The following is a 6247-nucleotide window of genomic DNA, read 5'->3' as shown; positions in this document are numbered from 1 at the left end:
TCTCAGCAACTGAAGCCCAGCGATGGACTGACTGCAGCCTCAAGGTAGGTGGCCAGCACTTCTCGGACACGCTGCCTCAGGATACAGCTGGCCAGCCCTGGTTTCATCTCCTCCTCTCAGAATGAGAGACATTTGATACATTTTGTTTTGTAAATGGGTTGCCAGTAGTAGCTGAGATGCCATATCTGATAAGGACCATGGTTGTGATATTTATATTTTGGGTGCTATCACTTTCCTTGTTTTTTATTATAATCCCTTTTCCTGCCAAACCCAGGATGGCTGAGGGAGGACTCTGGCTCCCGCGGTGGCTAAGTGCTGCAATATGCTTTCTGTCTGCTCCCCTGACCTTGGGAACACAAAGTGGGCTTCTAAAGATTCCACTGTTTGCTTCAAGCCTCATGCTGGGTCCCTGCTGTTGACCACATTTTGAATGTTTTTCTAATGATTTTTCAACTACTTCCTTAAAAAAAAGCTCATTTCTGAAATCATCTGTTGGTAATTAGGGTGACCAGCTAGCTACTTGTCTCCTATTCTAGGGCTTAGATCAGGATTTCACTGGCAGTGATGTTCAAAGTCACCTTTGTATTGTACAGGAGTCTAGGCTCATTGGAAGAGTTTGGGAATCACTTAGATTCTACAGCCTAGAGGCTCTTGGTCAATACATGGTAAAGTTGTTGATAATGATGATAATTGGAATTTGTACAGTGATTTATAGTTACAAAGAAACATGTCGATATTAATTTGTCTAACAGAATTCTGTTTTCACAACAGAATTTCCCATTAAATTCTGTTTATCTAGCAGATCTTTCTATAGGTCTGTTATATGCTAGGTACTTAGGATTTAATTATTAGTGAGATATGGTACTACTCTCACAAATATACTAGGGAAGTAAATTACAGTTGTTTATTTAGTCCTCACAATAACCCTATAAGGTAGGATTTATTTTTCTCAGATATAATTGTTTAGGCTGGGAGAAGTTAAGTTTATGTCAATGTTTTCATTTTCATAAGCGGCAGTACTGGTCCTCAAACCTGGACCCCTTTGCTCCAAACTCTTGCTCTTTCCAATGAGCATGGGCTCTGGATTGAGATGTCTGTATTCTCATTTTGAGTTCCACCAATAACTAGCTGTGAGACTTTGCAAAAGTTACTTAGCCTTTTTTTTAGCTTTGGTCTCCCCATCTGTGAAATGAGGAAAATTATTCTTCTTGCCTCCCAGCGTTACTGTGAGGGTTATGTGAGATAAGAATGTGAGCACTTAGCGCAGAGCTTGGCACACAGTACGTCCCAACAAATGCTACCTGGGATAAGAATAAAACGAATGATTATGATTATAGCTACAGTATGAAGCTTGCCTATGACACAGTTTATATGATCCTCGAGAAAAATATGTTTACAGAAGTGCATTTGGGACCAAGGAGGTTGTGCAAGTTTTCATTGTTTGTTAGTGATTATGGAAAAATATATTGGATCATTTATTCAATAATGTATATTTATTAAACTTATATTCTGTGCCAGACACAGACCTAGGTACTGGAAGCTTATAGTCGAAGAGCTATTTAGAATAATCTCATAAGAAATGGGGATTATCCATATCCACATTTTACATGTGAAAAATGAGAATTGGAGTTACATAATGTTATATGACATATGTATTATATATGTAAATTTATATGTACACACACATACACACACAGATATGAAATATAAGTATAATTTGCCTGCAGTCACCGGCTGATAAGTAGCAGAGCCAGGGGCTAATTCAGACCCTCAGCCACAAAGTGCAGTTTTGCTTCTATTATCGTCTGTAGCAAGAGAGCGCCTTCATTCCAGATCTGCTTTCCTTTCTTTGGTGAAGGGATGGCAGTGGCCATGGAACACCACTTATGTTAGGCAAATATAAAGTTTTAGGTACTACAATTATAATTTACTCAGAGAGGTCTAAACAGAATTAAACATTTTTTAAAAAGGGAATGTTAAATGAGAGGTGATATGGTACATTCCCCTATATCCAAATAGATCCATTCTACAGACAGGTTGGCAAATACTTCATAATCATTATTTTCCCTCACAACCAATTTTGCTGTCTAATAACATACATGCACCTAAAGCCCTCCTTTTGGTACAACCTAAATATCTAACATAAACTTAAGCAGTCACAGCCTAATGTGAGGCTTTAACATGACACTCAGTATGTGTTCAACTGAGTTAAATTCTTTCACGTTCTAAAAGCAGTGGAATTAAAGATCACCCGATTTACTCCCTTCCCATAAGACCATTTATATATAATACTTACAGAGGGCTATTTAATTTAGATTAGTTCGCCTTCCTTTTGATAAATGAATTCTAAAGCCCATGCCACAGAGCAAGAACATTCCAGAGGTAACTGGACCGGGGTGCTGAAGGGTGTGGACCCCTCCCTGCTGCTGCTCTTTGTTGTGCTTCCTCCATCCTGGGCCTCGGGTTCACACGTGCCTCACTTCACCCCAGTCTTGGGTGTTGGGTTTATGTCTTTCTTTGGGGGAAACAAGCTGTTGTGCAGCCATTGGTACCTGTATTGGGGAAACACACCATACAAGCAAGGAGCTTACTGCCCAAGTGGCAAAAACCTTTTCTTGTCAGAGACCAAGAACTCTTGCAGTTGTTTATGTCATCCCTTCTTCTACAGACAGAAGATACTAAAAAGCTGTGTGTCTTATGGATGACTCCACTAATAAGCTAAAATGTCTGTCAAGGTCAGCCACAACATGCCAGATCAGTTCCATCGGTGCAAGACGCCCCGTCTGATTGCCAAGGCTGAGGGTAAAGCAGATGGAATCACAACAGTCATCCTCAATGTGGTTGATATTTCAAAGGTGCTTAATTGGCCTCCAATGTATCTCACCAAATATGTTGGTTGTGAGCTGGGAGCACAGACCCAGTTTGATGTTAAGAATGACCGTTACATTGTTAATGGATCTCCTGAGGTAGATAAGCTGCAAGACATGTGGGATGGATTCTTTATGAAATTGGGTCTCTGTCCTGAGTGTGAGAATCCTGAAACAGAGCTGCATGTCAACCGAAAGAAGCAAACAACAGGTAATTCTTGTAAAGCCTGTGGTTATCAAGCCATGCTTGACACATCATTCTCAAAAACCCACCTGAGAATAGTGACAGTGGTACAGGAAAGGAAGGGAAGGAAAAAAATAGGAAGGGCAAAGACAAAGAAAATGGCTCCGTGTCCAGCAGTGAGGCACCACTGCCACCACCACCAAAGGACATCAATCCTCCTCCACAGGCTGTGGGAGAGGAAGAGGACGATGAGTGGGGGAAGGATATAACTGAGGGAATTCAAAGGTGCAGAATGGATTAGATCAGTGCCCATGCCAAAGTTCTGACACTCTGTGATGATTTGAAAGGACTGTTGAAGAATGGGGTCAATATCCTGTTTGATTTTGTTGAGAAAAAGAAAGAGGAGGGTGTCATCACTCATTTGACAAATTGTTGCCGAAGCAGAAAGACTGGATGTAAAAGCTATGGGCCCTCTTCTTTGGACTGAAGTTCTTTTTAAATGAGAAGATTAAAGAACAGATTAAGAAATACAGGGGCCATTTCCTAGGATTTTGTCACAACAACAAAAAAGCTCAACAATGTCTTCTTCCTGGTTTGGAGTGTGTGGTAGCAATGCACCAAGCTCAGCTCATTTCAGATTCCACATATCTTGAAGGAGATGTATGATGCAGACCTTTTGGTGTAGGACAGGAGTCCTCAAACTTTTTAAACAGGGGGCCAGTTCACTGTCCCTCAGACCGTTGGAGGGCCGGACTATAGTTTAAAAAAAAACTATGAACAGATTCCTATGCACACTGCATATATCTTATTTTGAAGTAAAAAAACAAAACGGGAACAAATACAACATTTGTATTTGCATGTGGCCCGCGGGCCGTAGTTTGAGGACCCCTGGTGTAGGAGGTGATCATCCACCAGTCAGAAAAGCCTCAAAGATACATATCTTGAAAGAACTTGCTAAAGAGATTTGTGTCAACGCAGAATCATTTATAAAGTGGTTGGAAGAGGATAATGAAGATGAGATATTCAAAGTCTGCCAGTGTACTGAAAGTTGAAGCTGTGAAGTCTGACAAGAACAATGACATCGATACTGATGTCATTTAAAGGGGTGGGTGCAGCCCAGCTTAACTGTAACGCTGAGAGCCTGTCTGCCTCATCAGCCAGAAGTGCAACATGCATGTGCAAAGGCTAACATGGTTTCACATCATGCTACACTTTCTACAAAAAACACTGCTGTGAGTGGTCTGTAATTAATCCCAACAAGACATTGCAGGAGTGCATACACGTATCAGTGAGCAGATGTAGTTGGCTTATTTATAGCATGTTTTCCTTTGAAAAATTAGTGGTGGACACATTTGGATCACATGTATACAGTTATAAAAATAAAGACTTGATTGTGGTCATTCTTCAGATTTTTTGGCTCTGAATGACTTAAGCTGAAATAATAGGCTCCTTTTAAAAACATTGTGCTATCATTTAACCCGATAGAACTCTTGAATCCTGTTTGAAACTGTTAGATGCTGAGACTGTAAAGAGGTCTTCAGCAGAATGTAAACATAAACTTATTTGTAATTATCTTATTCAGCCATTGGTAAATTCAGTACTGTTTATGTCTTATGGCTAGTTGCTCAAATTGGCCTCTGGTAATGTACATTCTTACCATGTCGAGGGGGACAGTGCAATACCTTTATCTTACTAAGAGTAAAAATGACCTGAGTGTCCTATACGTAGTTTTAAATAGGTTTGAAACTTGATTTTTTTTTTCAGTTTGCATACACTTGCCCCAAATTGTAGTTTTTAAAGACATGTGCATTACAGATTAGATGAGCCAAGGGAAGTATTACATTAACAAATAAGCATTTATGTGTATATAGCTATTGCTTTGTGCTGAGAAAATCCTCTCAATCTTTGGAGTATGATTTAATATGATTTAATAGTAACTTCTATGAGTTTATTTGAGGGAAGAAGGAAAAGGAGAAAAAACAGCATAATTTTCAGCTTTTACTCTTATGGCTTAAATTATAATTTCAAAATATTTACACATATTATATCTTTTGTTCAATGTGGATTTTCTCGGTACTATGGCCTTTTTTTTAAAAAAAAATGCCTTTTACCTTTGGACACATAGGTTTTGGTTGCTATCTTGCCAGAATAAATGTTGCTATGTCTCAAACTTGATTTTTTTTAAAGTTCTTATTTAAAAAGAAAACTAGCCCAGCCAGCATGCTCAGTGGTTGAGCATCAACCTATGAACCAGGAAGTCACAATTCAATTTCCTAGTCAGGGCACATGACTGGGTTGTGAGCTCCGTCCCCAGTGTGGGGCGTGCAGGAGGCAGCTAGCTGATCAATGATTCTCTCATCACTGATGTTTCTCTCTCTCTCTCCCTCTTCCTTCCTCTCTGAAATCAATAAAACGTATTTTAAAAAAAGAAAACTAAAATTCTACTTCTAAGTCAGCCTGTATATTGGTGGAAGACTTAGGGTGTCTTTTATTTTACATTGAACATAATCAGGCACTCATATAGCCTGGTGATGGCCACTGAATACAGGAGTCTAGGGCCTGCCCCAGCCCATCCTGGTCTTTAGATTTGAAAATAACTTTTTCTGAATTCATTGCCCAATTAGCTGATCTAAACTCACTTGTTATGGGTTCTGACTATGTCTAAGAAATCACTTCCAAAGAAGAAACTTGTTGCATTTATTCCTTTCCATAAAAAGTGGGGATTAAAAAAATCCCATGCCATTTCCTTTCGTATTGTTGTTGTTATTATTTTACCATTTTCAATTAAGATTTGAAATCCAGCATCAGTCCCATACCTAAGGTGCTTAATTTTAGGCCAGGAGTTTTTGGAAAGAATTGCTCCCTGTCTGTACCTGTGTCCCTTGTGGCTTGGAGCAGCAGGGGCCTGGAAGCTACTTATGAAAGTGTAGGCTTGTCCAGTACATTTGGAAGTGGGGCTTGAGAGCCAACAGATAAATTACAGGGTGAACTTTAAACACCTCTAAGAATCAGAAGCTTAACCATAAGATCACCTGGAGCAAAGGCTTGCTTTATAATTCATTCTTTCATTCATATGTATATTTGTCTATCTGGCCTTTCCTACAGAGCACTTTGAAAACCTGTAGTCAGTCTACCCACTCACCATGTAGTGGCACTGAGTTCCAGATAAATGTAGAGGGCCATTGCTAATTTCTTA

The 6247-nt window shown here is 39.6% G+C and overlaps 1 pseudogene; it reads left to right on the top strand.

The window, feature by feature from the left end:
* The first annotated feature begins 2723 nt into the window (after window positions 1-2723).
* Window positions 2724-4152, top strand: LOC102766898 (annotated as a pseudogene).
* Window positions 4153-6247: the final 2095 nt, after the last annotated feature.

Source organism: Myotis davidii, unplaced genomic scaffold (assembly GCF_000327345.1).
Source record: "Myotis davidii unplaced genomic scaffold, ASM32734v1 scaffold147, whole genome shotgun sequence".
Classification (NCBI taxonomy): Eukaryota; Metazoa; Chordata; class Mammalia; order Chiroptera; family Vespertilionidae; genus Myotis; species Myotis davidii.
Note: the sequence above shows the minus strand (reverse complement) of the source record. Positions and strands in the feature narration are given on the sequence as shown.